We start from the raw sequence: 18,940 nt of genomic DNA on the forward strand, positions 1-18,940 counted from the left end.
GGGGAGGACAGAGGGAGAGTCCGGGTGGGCTTGATGCTCAGCGTTCGCCCTCCCCCGCCCCCGATTCTTTCTGCAAGGCCATTACGGCCATCTCCCGGCCTGAGCGTCCTGCAACCAAGCCTACCAAGAGGGGTTTTCTCCGTGTTGTCTTCTCACCAAAACCCAGAATCCAGACCCAAGAAAGAACCACTCCTGCTGACCCCTCCTCCCGCTTCGCGTCCCAACTGCATTCCCAAGCTTTCGTGGAGGTGACCCAACAGCACGCACTTCCCCACTCCGCCTTTCATGGGGTGGGGTCCCTAAGAGGTACTGCAGACTCACTCCCCTTTTCATCTCTTACCCCACCTGGAGGAAGAGGCATGGCCAGGATGGACACCAGAGCACATTTCCCAGCATTTCCAAGGGGAAAGGCCAGCATCTCAGCATGCAGACTCCAACACGGCCACAGAAAGGTCGAGTGGCGCCGAGGAGCAGACTGCTGCCCAGGCCCCTAGGGCCACTTCCAAAGGAGTGTGATAAGGACTAGGTTGCTTTGGACTCACTCGTATTACAGGGCTGCGCCCTATACACCTGTTTGTAAAGGGTCCTCCTGGTATGTAATGGTGAGGGACCACCAAGCGGTGGACCAAGGATTCCAAACAGACCAGCCCCCTGCCCTGCCAGGAAACCAGATGTGGCCCAGATGTCCATAGCAGTTCCTCCCACAGGGTGGGACACCAGCTATTCTGTGCAGCCCCTCCCAACCCTTCTTCCAGGGTCAGGGAGGAAAGCTGGCGACCTCCGTTGTCCCTTCTCATTTGGGCTGCTAGAAGGGAGCAACTCACTCATCCTCGTCTTCCTTCCCAGAGCCACCTGGGCTTACCTCTGCAGCAACCACCTAGGTTCAACCTGTGGTCTAACCACAAGACCTCTGCTGACAGGTTAAGTCAAGATCGCCGGGAAGGAAGACATCCAGTTTCATTACACACACATACGTACACACACACCCGACACCGACCCATGCGCCTGGGCTCTGCACAGTGGCTAGACCCCAAAAAGCAGATTCTCCGGTTCCCTCCCTGGTGGCCTCAGTCTTTTGGCGGCGCCCTCTGCTGGCCACTATGAAGTGCAGGAAAAAACAGTATGAAGATAGACGCTTGGTGGATCTAGGGAAGGGGACAAGAGGCAGAGAAACAAGTGAAAACTGGGAACTGAGAGCAGCGCTGGGCTGGCCATAAACAAGCGAGGCATGGTGACGCCTTCCTGGAGGTGGGGAGTTTTGAGTCAGCTTTCCATGGGCCTAGGGGGACAAGCCAAGCTGGCAGATAGGGGCTCAGAACACCACAGGGGTGGCCCTTCTTGTGTGCTGAGCCCTGCCCCTGTCCTGGATGGCTCACACACCCACTAACTCTGATGGCTGCTGTGCCCTGCTTGGGGGTCCTTCCTGTCAGCCTCTATTGCGATGGTGGGTGGGGAGGAGCAGCCATGGAAACCCTGATCCTTCTAGTCATAGCCTGGCTCCTTGGGACCATGAGAGGTGTCCCCAAAGAGAAGCCTCTGATTGACAAATCTCTGCCCCACCCCACATACACACAGGATGGCCCAAGCCCAGGTCCCTGGCATGGTGGGGCAGGGGCCTGAGTCACAGCCTGGTGTGACCCTGCCCAGTCCCAGGAGTGGCCAGCTCGCCGAGAGGTGAGACCCAGGTCAACAATCCATCAGTCTGCCTCCTGCCGCCAGGTATCCTCCCCATCACGTCCTGCACGTGGGGTGGGCCAGGACAGTGCTGGGCAGAGCTAGTGTTGGGCCTGTGCCTGGGGGCCACCAAGGGGGCCTGGAGAAAAGAATGGAGAGGTTTTCACCTCCTGAGCAGCAGGAGGAGCCAGGTGGGGTTAAAGACAGGAGGTTCTGGTTGGACCCACAGGCATTCGGAGTCTCTCCCTGCCTGCTGGGTGAGGGAGGCAGCAGGTGCCAAGAACTGCTAGCTTCTAGGACCTGCCCCTCAAGTTGCTTCTCCTGAGGAGGGGCTTCTAGGGTCACCCTCAGGGCCTTGACATCTGCACAGGCCCTTCACCAGGGACTTACCTCCAAAGGCAGCTCCTGCTCCCAGCCTTCACAGGCCCCACTAGGGCCCAAGTCCCCAGACCCAGCCTCAGTATGCAAGCTGGCCAAGTCAGAGAGCCTGGCTGCCTGGACCACTCCCAACCAGTAAATGGCACTGTGGGCTTCCTCCATTCTGCCTTCCCCGCCCCACTTCATTGATTAACTGACTTCCAATTTACTGGCCAGGCCCGCTTCCAGACCCTGCCTGAGTAAAGAGGACTCCCAGAAGCAGTGATTGAAGGCCCAGGAGGATACAGAGAGCCAGGTGCTTTAATTGGAGGTAATTAGTTAATTTACTCTGAAAGCAATGGGGCAGGGCAGGGACAGGGGGAGTAGAGGGGAGGGGAGGAGCTAGGGGGCTGTGACCTAACTGGGCTCAAACTCTCAAACTCTGGTCAGCAGCCTCCTTCTGGACCACAGCTACCCTGAGTGTACACACCCACTTAGGAGACCCTCTCCTGGGCCCCAGGTCAGAGCAAGACCCAAAGCAGACTAGGGTGGCTTTACAGAAAAAGCAGGTGCCCTGGGGTGGTGGGAACAGACCTTTTGAGGTTAGGTAGGTGTGGACTGGCATGAGGGGATTGGAGAAGTGCAAGGAGCTCTGGGATGGGAACTGGTCCGTCTCCTGTCACCTATACTTCCATCCCTCCCAAGGTCATTGCTCCCACCAAAGTTAGTGGCCCAGCCCCCTCCTTTGGTCAGTGAAATCCCAAGGCAGCCCATTTTAAATACAACGGGGCCTGAAGGCTAACTTCTGGCATTCCTGCTTTGGGAAATCATTCCAATAACCGGGAAAAAAGGGGGCCCGAGGACAGAGCCCCTCCCGGGCCCCAGGGGGCGTGTCGTCGGCTCCTATGCGTCGCCGGCCGGCGGCGTGGCGGGGACTCTGGCCGGCAGCCTCCCGCGCCGTCCGGAGCAGCTGACCCGCTGGCGGTGGGCCAGGTCGCGGCGGGGCCTGGAGGCAGCAACGTGCGGCGCGGCATGTCGCGGGCACCGCGGCAGGGAAATGTGGGGGCGGGCCGGCGCGCCCCTTCCCCCGCCCTACGCTGGCCCATTCATAAAACCTGCAGGCGCTGCCTGGCCTGGCAGCCTTGGTCTCCTAATTGCAAACTCATTAAGGAGTTTGCATCTCATTTGCATGGAAATCATTTCCTGGCCCTAAACAGAGAAACTTCCCGCCCCTCCACCAGCCCCTCTCTGCCCTGCTTTACCCATGCACAGTCTGGGAGAGGAGAGGGGCATATCTCTGACCTGCACCCCTTCCCTGGCCTCACCACCACCCTTCCACTTTAGGAGTTGGGGAGGGGATTGGCAGAACACCCACCCAGCCAGGAGCCCTGCCTGTGCCCCAGGTGAGCCGGCCCTGCCCTAGTGGGTCCAACTGAGGGGAGGCGCCTGCCAAGTCATTTGCCCCCCGGCCTGACTGTGCCCAGGGAAGGGAGGAGGCGGTCGGCAGTTGGCCCCAGCAGCTGGTTGTACCTGGCAGGAGGTGGGTGAGGCTTTTCGTGCCCAGCCTCACGTACGTGCCCTGCCACAGGCCGTGCCCCCACCCCCACACCCCTCACCCCACAGAACAAGCGCCTAGTGACTGCAGAAACAGACACCCAGTCATGGCACACAAAGGCACCCACACCAGGCCAGCCATCATGGCTGCCACCCTGGCAGCCACCCTGGAGGGCAGACAGATGCCTTCACAAGCCATTTTGTCTTTCTCCAGCTTGGTGCCAGGACTGGGGGTGGGGGAAAGGGTTTCTCCTGAGAGTTCTCTGAGTAAGGGGGCCCATAGAGGGGTTTCCTTATGTACCCCAGCTGTGGCCTCTTGCCCCTTCTCTCCTGTAACCCATGTTTATAGAGGCCTCCAAGTGCTCTACCCTGCATGAGGACCTGCCCAGGCGAGGGGGTCTCAGGAGGGGAAGTGGGAGATAAAGCCCCTAAGGAAGGGACACCTAAGTGCCTCCCCAACCAGGGTCTGTCCTTCCTGTCCCAAGGGTGTGTGGTGGAGGGAGTGCTCTCCAGTTTCCTGAGGGTTGGTGGGGGGTGGTATTCTAAACCTTTGGAAATGGAATAGAACTGCCTAAAGTATATGAAATTAGATACTACTTGGGACACTATGTCCTGGTTCTGTATGTCCTGGGACAGTGTAAAAAGTGATCACAAAATTTTCAACATCACAGTCTAAAATAAAAACCTGCCTCTTGTCTTCCTCCCCAGACATATCCCTGCTTACGCTTCCCATCTGCCCACACTCCCACCTGCTGTATCTGAAGTTTCTCCCTTCCGTTGCTAGGGCATAAAGGGGTGAGCAAGGATGTTTTGAAACACTGACCACACATTCGTCCTGAGTATGGCTGGACTGACCCTACCCTCCCAGCTCGTGGAGCAGTTGGGTTTCAGGTGCCATATGTGTGCGTGGTTCAGGGGTGCTGGAAAAAAGTTTTAGAATGCCTATTTATTTTTCATCTAATCCTTTTTTCGTTTAGTGTGTGTTTTACAAGGTAAACTATATAAAAATATACTCGTATGACAGGTGTGTACTCAACAATCTTTTTTATTGCTAAGGGCACATGATCAAAAAAACTTCGGAGGTCACCGGCCTAGACTTCAGGTGGGGCAGCTGTGGGCAGGGGATGGCTTGTCTTGTCCATCTAAGTATCTAGCCTGACACATGACTAGTTCAGAGCCTGGCAGGGAGCAGAGGTCAGGGACACAGCATTGAATGAACAAAGTCCACCCCTAGAACTGACAGATGAGGAAACTGAAACAATTCTGGGGTGGGGAGATTGCTCAGAGGAGGACGTGGGCAGGTTGAGAGAGTCTCCCCTCATTGCTGCTATGTCTGCAGCCTGCCCGTGTCCAACACCCAGCACCCACCCAAATCCTACTTCTACCCACCCCAGGGAGCACAGCTCCCTCTTCTGCCTGCCGGCAGAGTGGCCACCTGTCTTGAGCGTCTTACTGGATCCTGATTAGCAGAGCCAGACAGGGTTGTCACCTGCCACATCCCTCTACCTGGCAGAAAGTCTGTTGCCAGCTTTGTATCCTAGAACTCTCTGGAAGTCAATCTGGTGTAGGAGAAAGAATTTAGGCTCCAGACAATCCTCATCCAGCTTGGTGACCTTGGGCACAACACATAACTGGTATAAGCCTCAGTTTCCCAATCTGTATATGGGGACCAATATTTGTACTTACTATACAGGGTTGTTGTGGATGTTGAGTAGCCCCCTGTGTGTATAGGGTCTGGCATATACTAGGTTTTCAGTAATATTCCTGTCCCTCTGTGTGCAGCAGGTGCCCCATAAAGAATCTGTTGAATTGTGATTTGACATCAGCATGGGAAGGAGAACTCTGAAGGCAGACAAACGAGCCTTTGCTCCCTCCTCTGCCTGCTGGCACGGTGGCCACCTGTCTGAGCTCTGTCCTGCGCCTTCCTGCAGAAATGAAGCAGCCACTCTGGCAGCCTTGGGTCCTCTCCAGGTTCATCCACTTTGTGGTGGGGTGTCCTCCCCCTTTTCTCCCTTACAGCTCCTTTCCCTCTTTCAGCGCTGCTTTCACTTCAAGCATGAGCTGAGGGTGACTCCTGGTGGTCACTCGTATAACTGCAGAATCCTGACCATTGACACCTCCATCTGGAAGTGCGTGAAGTCGAGTGTGCAAGGAAGTCATTCTTTACACTTTCCCTACACCTCCCAACTCCCTGTCAGGGCCCTGGGGAGCCTCAGCGGTGACTACTCCCCGGGGACTCCACCCTCTGAAGTTCCACCTCTAAGGGCTTCACTTGCCTGATTAGTGGGGACAATCAAGGAGGCCTCTGCCCAGATCCTGCAGCACCAGGCCTGGCTCCAGGCAAAAAGCAGGACAGTGGCTACTCTTCCCTCAAGTGCTACTGAACACCTTGCAGGCATCATTTTGTCCAATTCTTACCACTAGAGCCCATTATCACAAAGAAGAAACCAAGGTACAGCAAGGTTAAGCAACTTGCCAAGGATCACACAGCTCCCCAGTGCCCAAATGGTGAAATGAATACAGGTGACACTCAATGGGACACCAGACCAGCCCCTGGGAGACAGAGGAGGCCTTGAGGAAGGAGCCTGCCATGGGGTTAGAAGCCTCAAGTTCTGACCCAGCCTTGCCCCAACTAGTGGGGTGGCCTCCATCAAGGGCCTCTGCTCACTGAGCCTCAGTCTCCTCAACAGCACCATGGGGTGGAGGACAGAGCAGGATTCTCAGATTGGCTGTACATGGAAATCACTGAGAGGATTTTTCAAATACCCATGTTTGCCCAGCCCTGACTAAGGAAATCAAAATTGGTAGGGGTTGGCTAAGACATAGGTAATTTTAAGAAAATCTAGGTGATTCTATAGGCAGCCAGGGTTGAGAATGGGTCCTCTAGGAGTTCCCCATCTTCAGACTTCCCAGCCCTCTAGAGGTTGGCTCCCCAGGGCTCCCCTCTGTCCTAAGGGTTCTCCAGAGAAACTCTCTTTTTTTTTTTTTTTTTTTGGGACAGAGTCTCACTCTGTCGCCCAGGCTGGAGTGCAGTGGCGCAATCTCGGCTCACTGCAAACTCTGCCTCCCGGGTTCACACCATTCTCCTGCCTCAGCCTCCTGAGCAGCTGGGACTACAGGTGCTCGCCACCACACCCAGCTAATTTTTTTAATTTTTTTGTATTTTTTTAGTAGAGACAGGGTTTCACCTTGTTAGCTAGGATAGTCTCGATCTCCTGACCTTGTGATCCACCCTCCTCGGCCTCCCAAAGTGCTGGGATTACAGGTGTGAGCCACCGCACCCAACCCAGAGAAATTATCTTAACTTGCCCACCCAGACCCACAAGAAGCTGCCTCCCAACCACCCAAGGGGACAGGGGCCCATCAACCCTTTCCAGAGGGGGCACAGTACGCTTGAGCCTCTTGAGTGTCTGACCCCAAGCCTGGCCTCTGGGGTGGTAGGAGAGAAAGTCATAGGGAGCTTAACCTCAACAGGATGAAGGCGCCATAATTAGGGTCAGGCGGTTGGCTCAGCCTGCGGAAATCCCCAGCTTAGTAGGGATGGGGAGTGGCACTGCAGCCTGCGGGAGGGGTCAGGGCAGAAGTGAGGGGGCAGGGGAGCCCAAGCACATGGAAACCCAGGACCTAGGCCCCAATTACCTCCTGAGAGGGCCCACTGGGGGCTTCTCAACACAATTCACTCAGAAGGAAAGGCTGACCAGCCCCCCAACCCCAGAGACCCTACTGCTCCCTCAGGCTGGGGTGCATCAGGATCATCCCCCTACCCCAGCCTTTGTCAGGAGGAGGAGGGCACCGGTGGGAAAAGGCTACGTGAGTGTTCCCAGGGCGACCCAGGCTTCTCTCCTGATTGTAATCCTCAGGCCTTGAGCGAGGGATCGCTTTCCACTGTGGAATGTGACACCAAGGGGACAAAATGGGGCCGGGGAGGGGGGCAGAAGCCATGGAGGGAAGCTTGCAGGGTGGCACTTTTAGCCCCCAAAAGGCCCTCCAGGAGGCAGCTGCACAGAGAGAATCCCCTTGCTCCCATGACTCCCTGAGCCTGTCATCTGGCTCACCCCAGGGCACAGGGTCTCAGGCTGGGCTGTCCAGGTGTCCCCCACTCGCAGACTCCTGTCATGAATCCCAGTGCAGGGGGATTTGGATGATCACCTTTGCCAGCCACTCATTTTGCAGGGGAGGAAATGTTCCAAGAGATGAGAACTAGCCAAGACCACGCAGCACCAGAACCACTCCTAGAAGCCCCAGCTTCTCCAGAGACTGCTTCAGTTAGCCAGCAAAAACTGGAGCCTGCAGCCTCAGGAGTTGCCACACACACCTAGGCCAGAATCCCTCTGCCCTGTAGCAGGACACCCCTCCCTCTTGCCCTCCAGGGTCATGGGCTGGACATGGCAAGGTAAGCAGAGGGCAGATGCATACTAGTCCACACAAGCTTGTGACGGCTGGGACTAGGGGCCAACCTAGTGGCTCCCACATTGAGAATCAACGCCAATTCCAGGAAGCCTTTCCAGCTGACCCCCAACAAGCTGGTAATACTTCCCTCCCACCACACAGCCTTGGCCTCTCAAAGGCTGTCCTCTCCCCCAGCCTCACTCTGACTCATTATGTAGGTCCTGCCTGGGCCTCAGTTCTCCTGGCCATGAGCTCTCCCCATACCTTAACCTGGGAACCCTTGTGGGCAGGATCATGTGGGACAAAAAGGTCCTGTGCCCAACCCAGCACCAATCACAGGGAGGCTTGGGACTAAGGAGGGGCTCCTGGAAAGAGGGCAGAACTCAGCTCAAGTCACAGAACCTGGGAGGGACCTTCAGTGGGAAGCAGCTTCATATGTCATCTGGGGTGAGCATGGTGGCTCACACCTGTAGTCCCAACATTTTGGTGAAGCAGAGGCTGGAGGATTGCTTAAGGCCAGGAGTTGAAGACCAGCCTGAGCAACATAGCGAAAACTTGTCTCTCCGTATATTTTTTTAATATTAAAAAAAAAAATTTAAGGTCATCTGGTCCAGTCCCTTGTGCCTCCCAGTTGGGAGTCATCGAACTTCTCAACACTGCAGAAATGGGCATCTCTTCATGTATTTAGTCATTCAGTCATCCATCCAATGAACCTTGCCCAACTGTCTTCTACATCTCTGCAGCCAAGGCAACCCAATCCATTCTCAAGGCACAGGTTAAATCCTTACCAAATAGAGTCAAGGGTCCATCCATTTCCTCTGCCGGGCCTAGCATGGTTCTAAGTGGAAGTAAAAGGTGCTGATCAGCAACTGCCGCCCACCTTTACGTTCCACGGTGGCGTTCTCACCTGCCTTGCACATCATGGGTTCATTTCAGACTCAGCCACCGTTCCAGACAGATTGGCCCTCACTAGCAGATGGGAAGCTGAGGTTGAGCAGGTGAAATGGCCTTGCAGCTGGAAGAAAGGTAGGGCCAGGACTTGGCCCAGGCAGCTGAACTCCCAGCCCTGGATTCATTTTACACACCCACTCCCAGCCCTCCACCAGCTTGGGTTTCATGTGGAAGACAGGATTTCCCCCGGGGGAATGAAAATTTGATTTTGGCCCCTAATTATAAAAATAACAGTGAAGATGGCTCAAAGGCCTGCTGGTCTCAGTGCTGTGCTGATTTTGCTAAATGCACGGGAGTCAAGTGTTGCACACAGAACCCCCCACCCCTCCTCGGGGCCAGGCTCACAATGCCCTTGGCTGGCACAGCTGCACATGCAGACACACACGCACGCACACACATGCATACATGAGTCCCTGCACGTCCCAGGAGATGTGTCCCACCCCCTTCATTCCCCTCTGATAACCCAGAGGCTTCCAGCAGGACAGACACGTACCCTTCAGGCTGGCCACGTCAGGCACGTGCCAGACCAGCTGCCAGGGCCCAGAACCTCAGGCCTGCTGGGCCCTAGAGGGTGACCTGCTCCATAGCTGACCCTGCTCAACCTCAGAAAGGATGGTAACTCTCCGGGGTGTGAGGGATGTGAGACCCCACCCAAGCCCTCCATGGAGTCAGTGTCCATGCAGGATAGGGTTTAATGAGAAGCCTCAGGGAGCCCCCCAGCTTCCTGTGGGCACCCAGCCCCTGCTGGAGTCCTGGGGAGAGTGAGCATACTCCAAGGAGATGCAGAGAAACAAGCAGAGGCTCAGGCAGGGCCAGCAGGGCTCCATCAGGAAAGGGGGTGAATCTGGGAAGGGTGGAGGTAATAAAGATGCACGGAGAGGGCTTGACCGAGGAGTGTTAACTGGGCAGTTTGAATTTAAGAAAGGGAAGACCCGTGTGACCTGGGAAGAGATTGGGAAATGGGTTCTGGAGCAGGCAGCACTGGGTTTGGATCCTGGCCCTGCCACTTATAAGCTGGGTGATGTTGGGCAGGTGGCTTACCCTCTCTGAGCCCCTCAGTGTCATCTGCGAAATGGGCGTACTAATAGCACCCAGCTCACAGATCGTGAGAAGAAAACGAGGTCCTCAGTAAAATGCTAAGCGTTGTGTCCGGCACACAGGGCCTGCTCAATTCACAGTAGCTGTTCTTTGGAAAGTACAGAGGCTCTGAGAGAAAACCCTGAGAAGCAAGCCACAGCCTACCCTGTGGGCTGTTAGAAAGGGGTCCACATGGGTGAGAGGCAGCAGAGGGGCTGGGGCCAGAGACCAGGGCAGCCTCTGTCCTCGTCACTCTTGTCTTTGAAGGATATGACAGGGTTAAGAGGTAAAGACAGCCACTGCTGCCCTACTAGGGTCTTTCCAGGGGATTTGTGAGGGTCCTGGGGAGCTTCTCTCCACCCCACGCCTGCATCATTCAGGTGAGGGGGCCAAGGGCCACAGAGGAGAGGAGACTTGCCCGAGGTCACTCAGACAGTGAGGATAGAGGCAGGCCTGCTAAGCCCAAGTCAACTTCCTTTTCCCTGCCCCTGCTCAGAAACAGAAGCCAGGAGTCAAAGACCTAGAAACCACATTCCCTGGGGATAGAGATGCAAGACTCTGCTCCTGTCCAGGACTTTGGCTAAGACCTTGCTGAGGCCTGGAGAACTCTTGTGCTTCCTCTAAAGCCCAGAGCGAAGACACCTCCTCCAGAAAGCCCACCCTGACTGGTGATGCCTGTCCTGCCAGATGGCCAAGCTATGTTCTGCCAGGACAGGCTTGTACCCTTCAGGCTGGCCACATCAGCATGTGCCAGACCAGCTGCCAGGGCCTAGGGCCTCTTTTGAGGCTTTGACTTGGCCCCCACCCTGGTTCATGAACCTACTATTTCCCCATGCTGAGCTTCAAGGTTCTGAGGCCAGAGACAGGGTCCTAGTCAAGTTTGAGGCCTCAGATCCAACACCATGACCCAGCCCAGTGCTTTTGTGTGTGAATGAAGGAATCCTGACCATGCTGGGCTGAGACCTGCCAGGGCAAGGGCCCCAGGAGCAGGGACAGGGCCCTGGGGCGTAGCCATCCTTCCCTGGCCTATCCCTGCCCCATGCCTGAGCCCCATGCTAAGAGCAAGTTCCTGTTGCAAGCTGTACCCTGTCCCAGACACCTGGCATTTACCAAAAGGGCAGAGACAGTGAGAAGGGCCTCCCCTGTGCCATCCACTCACAAAGGAGCTAGAAAGGCCAGCAGGAAGGAGAGGAGTCATATTTCAAAGGGCTCTGAAGATGTCACAATGACGGCGATGCTCAGCACCTCAAACCACCCAAGGAGCCATATCCAGACTAGACAATATAAGAAACAGCTGCAGAGCAGCAAGAGGACAGCAACCCTACCCCAGAAATGGACATGAGAGGTAAACAATTAAAGAAAACAATTGAGGCCAGGAGTTCGAGACCAGCCTGGGCAACAGTGAGAATCTGCCTCTTCAAAAAATGTTAAAATTAGCTGGGCAAGGTAGTGTATGCCTGTAGTCCTAACTACTCAGGAGACTGAGGTGGGAGGATCACTTGAGCCGAAGTTGAAGGTTGCAGTGAGCTATATGATCACACCACGGCACTCCAGCCTGGGTGACAGAGTGAGATCCTGTCTCAAAAAAAAAAGAAAAAAAGAAAAGAAAAGATGCTGAAAATCATTATACATCACTTTTACCTCTGGTAGATGGGCAAAAATTCAAAAGCTGGATAAAGCCCAGCATTGGTGGGGGATGTGAGTTACAGCTCCATCCCCACAGGACATGACGTACTAGGGGAATGTGGCAGCTCATTAAGGGGGTGGGTGGGCAGGAAAATGTGTGGCTGCACATCTAGGGTTCTATGTAGCAGTTAGAAGCAACAAGGCTAGATTTTATTTTGATTGATTGATTGAGGGACAGGGTCTCACTCTGTCACCCAGGCTGGAGTGCAGTGGCATAATCATAGCTCACTGCAGCCTCCAACTCCTAGGCTTAAGGGATCCTCCTGCCTCAGCCTCTCAAGTAGCTGGGACTACAGCTGTACATCACCATGCCCAGCTCAAGGCTAGATTTTATAGTGTTGACTCAATGAGATCTATAACACAATGATATTTATCACAGTAAAAAGAAAAATACGTGTTTACAAAAGAGTAACGCCCACCTGCAGGAACCATACAAACAAAGGCATCAAAGACAGTAAAACGGGGAAACAAAGGAAGGGTGTGAGGAAGGGAGGAAAGAAATAAACACCAAATGAGAAAAGTCAGTGATGCCAGTGAGCCTGCCGTGGCCTGAGTAACACAAGCCACACCCCCGGTCCACACTGAGGACCACATCTGACGTTCACAGGGAGGAACAGTCCCCAAGGTCCTCAGCACATGCTCAGGTGGAGCCAGGAGCCACGTCCATGAGGGTCAGATCTGGGCCTGACCTCAGAGCTTGCCCCTCCCCGCACCTTCCACAGCAAAGGAGGGTCTTGGCCAAAGTCAAGCTGCTGTGCACGCAGGGTCGCACCTACCTTGGGCCCCTTTTATGCCCTGGAAGAGGACATAACCTCAAACTAGAGCAGTGATTCTGCCCTGAGCTGGGTGCCAGGAGAAAATGGGAAGCAAGTCCTTGTTCTTACAAAAGTTCCTGGGAGGTCAGGGACAGTGGCTCATGCCTGTAATCCCAGCACTTTTGGGGGCGAAGGCCGAAGGATTGCTTGAGGCCAGGAGCTCGAGACCAGCCTGGCCAGCATATTGAGACCCCCATCTCTAAAAACGTTTTTTTTTTTTTTTTTTAATTAGCCGGATATGGTGGCTTGCAGCTATACTCTCAGTTACTCAGGAGGCTGAGGCAGGAGGATCATTTGAGCCCAGGAGGTCAAGGCTGCGGTGAGCTATGATCACACCACTGCACTCCAGCCTGGGTGACAGAGTAAGACCCTCTCTCAACTTTTTTTTAAAGTTCCTGGAATTCAGGTGATTTTTTTTTTTTCTTTAAGGAGAGTCTTTATCTTCAGACACACATTTAGAAAAATCTGTGAAATGATATGCTGTTATAAGATGTGCTTCAAGATCTAGGTGTGGGGGCAGGGGAGAGGGGGCAAGAAGGTGGATGAAACCAGCTTGATCATAAATTGATAGCTGCTGAGTCTGGGAATGAGTGCGTGGGGTTCATTATACCTTATTCTCTATTTATGCATGTGTTTCAGAGTTTCCATAATAAAAACTTCAAAAACAAAAACTTCCCAGTAAGAAACTATCCCATGTGAGGGGACTAGCCCCTGACCTCAGGGAACTCCACCCAGTCTGCCAGGGGACACGAAACCCCTGCCCTGCATCTTCTTAGCCTGCCTCAGCTGGCCAGGGGCCACATTGTAGGACACAGGCATGGGGGTCCTGACAAATGCTCAGCCTCGGACCTGGCCCTCATCACTGAGGCCAAGTGTCAGGCACTGGAACCACATCTAAGCAGACCTCGTTCTGGTTCCAGCTCCACCTTGCACGTGGCCTGAGGCTCCTCACCTGAACCACACCTGCCTGGATCCAAGGAAATGCCCAGTGAGTCTTGGGTCATTATCAGTGAGAAAGTCCCCCTGCTCTTATTGTGGCTGCCCCTCTCACTGCCTCTGCCTCCACATCTGTATGATGAGGACTGGAATCACCTGGCAAGTTTGCAGATTAAATGAGGCAATGCTTAGTGTGCACTCAGACAGAGCTGCCAGGACCAGGGGAGGGAGCTGGCCAGGGTCATCCAGCCAGCTAATGGCATAACTGGGTTCTTCACAGGAGCAGGGCACTGTGCCAGCTGCCACTCCCATCCCCCACCATGAGGCCTTCAGGCCAGTGGACAGCATGTCTTCGTTCAGAGTCTGAGGCCATGTCCCTGAGACCCTTGCCTCCAGCCTCAACTCCCATTCCAGGAGCCTCTGACTCAGGAGAGCACCAGGAAGCCTGCATGGGTCAGATGCAAGCCAGGAAGGAGAGGACTAGGAAAGGAGACAGAAGCCTCTATCCTACCCTCCTGGAACACAGAGGTATCCAGGGACATCAGTCTGGGAGACTGTGCCCAGAATCAGGGACTCCACCAGGAGACTGCTGGGTGACTCCTAAGTCTGGAGTGTTAGCCTTGCCTAGCCTTTCCTTTAATTAACAATAATACTAGTCAACATTTCTATACCTCCTACTGTGTACAAGGCAGTGTTCTGCTTTAGGTATATTATCTCATTTCATTCTCACAACAACCCTAAGAGGCCAATGCTATCATTGTCTTCATTTTACAGATGGGGAAGCCTAGGCACAGAGAGGGTAACTTTCTTTCCCAGAGTCACTCAGCTTGCACACAGCAGAGCTAGGATTTGGCCCCAGCCAGCCTGCCTTGAGTTTGTGCTCTTACCCACCCCAGTGCACTCTCCGACAGCATTGCCTGACTTTTCCTGAGCCAGTGCTTCTGATTCCCCCTGGGGTGTAACAGCTGATACCCTGTTTATACCACAACACCTGGGATGGGAGCTTCACCCAGGGTGGCAGTGCTGGCACCCGGACAGCAGTCCTACCTTGTCTCTTACTCGGGAAAGCAGAGCAGAAGGTGAGTGGTAATAACACTATCAGAGGGATGGGTTTTTAACTCATTATTTTTTCTTCTTCTTTGTTGTTGTTGTTGTTGAGATAGGGTTTCACTCCCACCACCCAGGTGGAGTGCAATGCCACAGTCTCAGCTCACTGCAACCTCCGACTCCTGGGCTCAAGTGGTTCTCCTGCCTCAGCCTTCTGTGTAGCTGGGACTACAGGTGCACCCCACGGCACCTGGCTAATTTTTGTATTTTTTGTAGAGATGGGGTTTCTCCATGTTGCTCAGGCTGGTCTCAAACTCCTGGCCTTAAGCAATCCACTCACCTCTGCCTCCCAAAGTGCTGGGATTACAGGCATGAGCCACCGTGCCCAGCCTCCTTCTTAATTTAAATCACTCATAAAAAGTTAACCAAGATCTGGGCCAGGTGCAGTGGCTCAAAAATATATATACAAAAAATTAGCAGGGCATAGTGGCACACCTGTGGTCCCAGCTACTTGGGAGGCTGAGGTGGGAGGATTGCTTGAGCCAGGGAGGCAGAGGTTGCAGTGAACCGAGATTGTGCCACTGTACTCCAGCTACACCAGCCTAGGCAACAGAGCGAGACCCTGTCTCAAAAAAAAAAAAGAAAGTTATCCAAGATCAGCAACAAAGTAGTCATGAAACGCCCTTACAACCAGTCACAGCAAGGCCCTGGAGAATCTTTCCTCTACTGAATGCAAGCAGCTGGGGCATCCCTCCCAGATGAAACATGCTGAAAGAGGAGTGGTTAGGAGCACAGGTCTCAGGGTGGGTGCTGCCACTTCCAAGCTGTAAAACCCTGGATCACAGATTAGTTCACCTCTCTGGGCCTCAGTTTTCCCATCCGCAAAGTGGGGATGATAATAGCATCTCCTCGCAAAATTGTTAGAAGGTTTTGTTTTTTTGGTATTTTTTTTCCGGCTTCAGATTTATTTGTACAAATAGCAGAGGAGAACACCAGCCCCATGCAGACGGCAGCCCAGGGGGTTCATACTAGTCCTTCTGTCCTCATGTTGGCGGACAGAGATCTTTACTCTGAAACCTTTGTAGGGGCCTGGGCAGCTTTGGGAGCCTGAGCTGGAGCTGAAGCTGGAGCTGCAGCCTGGGCCTTAGTTTGGTCCTTGGCCTTTGACCGGCACAGCCTGAGCCCTCTGGTAATGCAGGCATGAACACACTTCCCAAGCTTGGGGTGGGCAATGTAGGCAAGTCAGTCGATCTTGCAGCTGACACCCTTTGGGATCTTGGGCTTAACCTCCTTGGGCTTTATGAGGACCTTGATAGCCTCAGCACGTGCCCTCATGGCCTTGGCATCGCTGGCCTGCATCTTCTTTAGGCTCTTCTTGTTGTGCTTCTCGGCCAGGTGCATGCTCCTCAGGAACTTGGGGTCCACCCCGTTAAGACATTAGTATCTTTGTGATCAGGGTTTCCTGATGCCATTTCTGTGCCATTTTGGGGACTGGTTGTGTGTGTTGTGGTTCCCGGACTTTGCCATGTCTGCACCTTAAGCCGTGGCTGCCGAAGCGCCTAGAAGAGCTAGAAAGTTTAAATGAACTAATCTATGTAAAGCATTCAGCATAGGGCCTGGCGCATAGAAGGTGCACAACATGGGCTATTAACATTACTACTGCGATCAGGACCACCCCAACCAAGTCATGCGCTCCTTTGGGGGAAGGAACTGCATCTTATTTATCTTTGTCTATTTGAGCATTTGCCATGGGGCTTGGCACACAGTAGGTGTTCCATGTCTTAGATCACGTTCCCCAGAAGCAGATCCTGAGATGAGGATTCATAGCTAAATGATTTGGGAGTGCTCCCAGGGAAACTGGAGAGGGACTTGGGAGAGCAAGACAAGAAAGTAAGAGGCCAAGAAGGGTGCAGATTCAGGAAAAATTCTGCAGAGGGTGACTTCAGCCTGATCTCGCAGGGGAACTTGGGAGTGTAAGTTACACCTCAGGATTGTCCTCGCTCCAGGCAAGGGAGCTGGGACTTCACTCTCCTGCACCCCAGTCATTGGCTAAGGTCTACCATGAAAGGGATAGACTTCCAGGCACTTACCATTATGCTCCAGTAGCAGAGGGCAGTATCGAGAGACCACCTAGAAGGGAAGGCACCCAGGGGCCAGGAGTGTCTATGAAAATGGAAAAGGGGTGGAGGGGACCTGCCACCTTCCATAAATGTCATCCCAGCCTCTGAAGGGTCACAGTTCCCCAGAAAATCCAGGACAGTGGAGGCAGAGCGGACAGGGGGGACTGCCAGGCCGTGGGAGCAGCTCTAACTTCCACGTTGGTCAGAGCCGTGAGGGTCCACTGAGCGGCCAGCCTCCCTACCAGCTGACAGTGGCAGGCCTGGGACTGCCTGAGTAGGTCTTAAGGGCCCCTACTATGTGCCTGGCATAGATACTGAGTTCTTCACATGATTTTCTCATTTAACCCTCACACCACTCCTGGACAGATGACTCTGAGGCATGGAGGCATGGCATGGAGAGGCCTACCTGCGGCCCCCCAAAGAGTGAAGGGCAAATTTGATTGATGTCATTAAGAAATGCAAATGAAAACCACAATGAGCTACCATTTCACACCCACTAGGGAGGTTATAATAAGAAATCTTTAATGAAACATAAGTGTTGGTGAAGATGTGAAGAAATGAGATCCCTCACACATTGCTAGTGGGAACGTAAAATGGTACGGCTGCCGTGGAAATTCGGCAGTTCCACCATAAGCTAAACACAGAAGCACCACAGGACCCTGCAATTCCACTCTTAGTATAGACTAAAAAAAATAAATACACTTGTTCAGACAAAAGCTTGCACAAGAATGTTCACAGCAGCGCTATTCACAACCCCAACAGTGGAAACAACCCCTATGTCCACCACTGACGAATGGATACACAAAATGTGGTATATCCACACAATGGAATATTATTCAGTCATAAAAAGAAATAAAATACCGATGCATGCTACAACATGGATGAACCTTGAAAACATGATGCTGAGTAAAAGAAGCCAGACAAAAAGGCCATATAGTACACAATCCCATTTATCGGAAATGTACAGAATGGGGAGATTTTTAGAGACAGAATGCAGATTGCTGGCTGCCAGGGGCTGGGAGGCAGCAGGGACTGAGGAGCAGCGTGGAACTGAGGAGTGGTGACAGTCAAGCAGCATTTTCTTTTTTTTCCTTTTCTTTTTTTTTCAAGATAGGGTCTCACTCTGTCACCCAGGCTGGAATGCAGTGGCATGATCTCCGCTCACCACAGCCTCAACCTCCTAGGCTCAACCAGTCCTCCCACCTTAGCCTCCCAAGTAGCTAACTACATGGGCACACCATCACAACAACTCATTTTTGTATTTTTTTGTAGATACAGGGTCTCCCCATGTTGCCCAGGCTGGTTTTGAACTCCTGGGCTCAAGCAATCCACCCGTCTCAGCCTCCCAAAGTGCTGGGATTACAGGTGTAAGTCGCCGTGCCCAGCCTGCACAGCATTTTCAACGTACTAAATGCTGCTAAATTATACACTTTAAGGGCAGGTGCAGGGCTCACGCCTGTAATCCCAGCACTTTGGGAGGCCAAGGTGGGCAGAATGCCTGAGCCCAGGAGTTTGAGACCAGCCTGGACAACATGGTGAGACCCCATCTCTACTAAAAATACAAAAAAATTAGCCAGGCATGGTGGCACACACCTGTAATCCTAGCTACTTGCAAGGCTGAGACAGGAGAATCGCTTGAACACAGCAGGCAGAGGCTGCAGTGAGCCGAGATTGCACCACTACACTCCAGCCTGGGCGACAGAGTGAGACTGTCTCCTAAATAAATAAATAAATAAAATATTTTAAAAATGGTTAAAATGGCAACTTTTATGTGTACTTTACCAGAATTCTCTTAAGTTAAAAACAAACTGTGAGTTTTGAACCTCCCCTCCAAGGGCCTGGGAGCTGCCAACAGAGTCAGCCACAGTGTTTCCAGATGGACAGAACGAATCAAAAACATGTCTGCCAGATACTATGCCGACAGGAAGATGGGACTCAAGTTGTTTTTAAAATTTTTTGTGCCTTGGCCTGCTGGAGAAATAACATCTCTGACCTTGAGTTCATAGAGGCCTGAATGTAAATGCTGGTTCCACCACTGGCTGTGTGACCTTGGGCAAATCACTGAGTCTTTCTGGGCCTCAGTTTTCTCATCTGTAAAATGGAGATAAGCAGCAGCTCTTCGTTAACTCATGAAAAAGCCTTAAGCATATTGCAGGAACACAGTAAGGACCAGCAAGGGTTCGTTTCCTTCCTCCCTCTCCTTTCCCCACACATGCCCTTGACATTTATCCCAGCCAGATTTCACCTATACAGTTACTCTCCCAGGAGGCTGTGCACAGGGCAGTACTTGTTGAGGTTCTCTGATGGGCCCTGCCCGTAGGATGTTTACACTTT

The 18,940-nt window shown here is 53.2% G+C and overlaps 1 long non-coding RNA gene and 1 pseudogene across 1 annotated transcript; one reads left to right on the forward strand and one right to left on the reverse strand.

Moving 5' to 3' along the window:
- Nucleotides 1-278: 278 nt before the first annotated feature.
- On the forward strand, nt 279-4,287 carry LOC105544349. The gene is made up of 2 exons (XR_001006749.1): nt 279-1,164; nt 3,581-4,287. It is a non-coding gene; the product is annotated as an uncharacterized LOC105544349 (long non-coding RNA).
- An 11,264-nt stretch (nt 4,288-15,551) lies between these two features.
- Nucleotides 15,552-16,013, reverse strand: LOC105544350 (annotated as a pseudogene).
- Nucleotides 16,014-18,940: the final 2,927 nt, after the last annotated feature.

This window comes from Mandrillus leucophaeus, unplaced genomic scaffold, assembly GCF_000951045.1.
Source record: "Mandrillus leucophaeus isolate KB7577 unplaced genomic scaffold, Mleu.le_1.0 Scaffold3, whole genome shotgun sequence".
Taxonomy (NCBI): Eukaryota; Metazoa; Chordata; class Mammalia; order Primates; family Cercopithecidae; genus Mandrillus; species Mandrillus leucophaeus.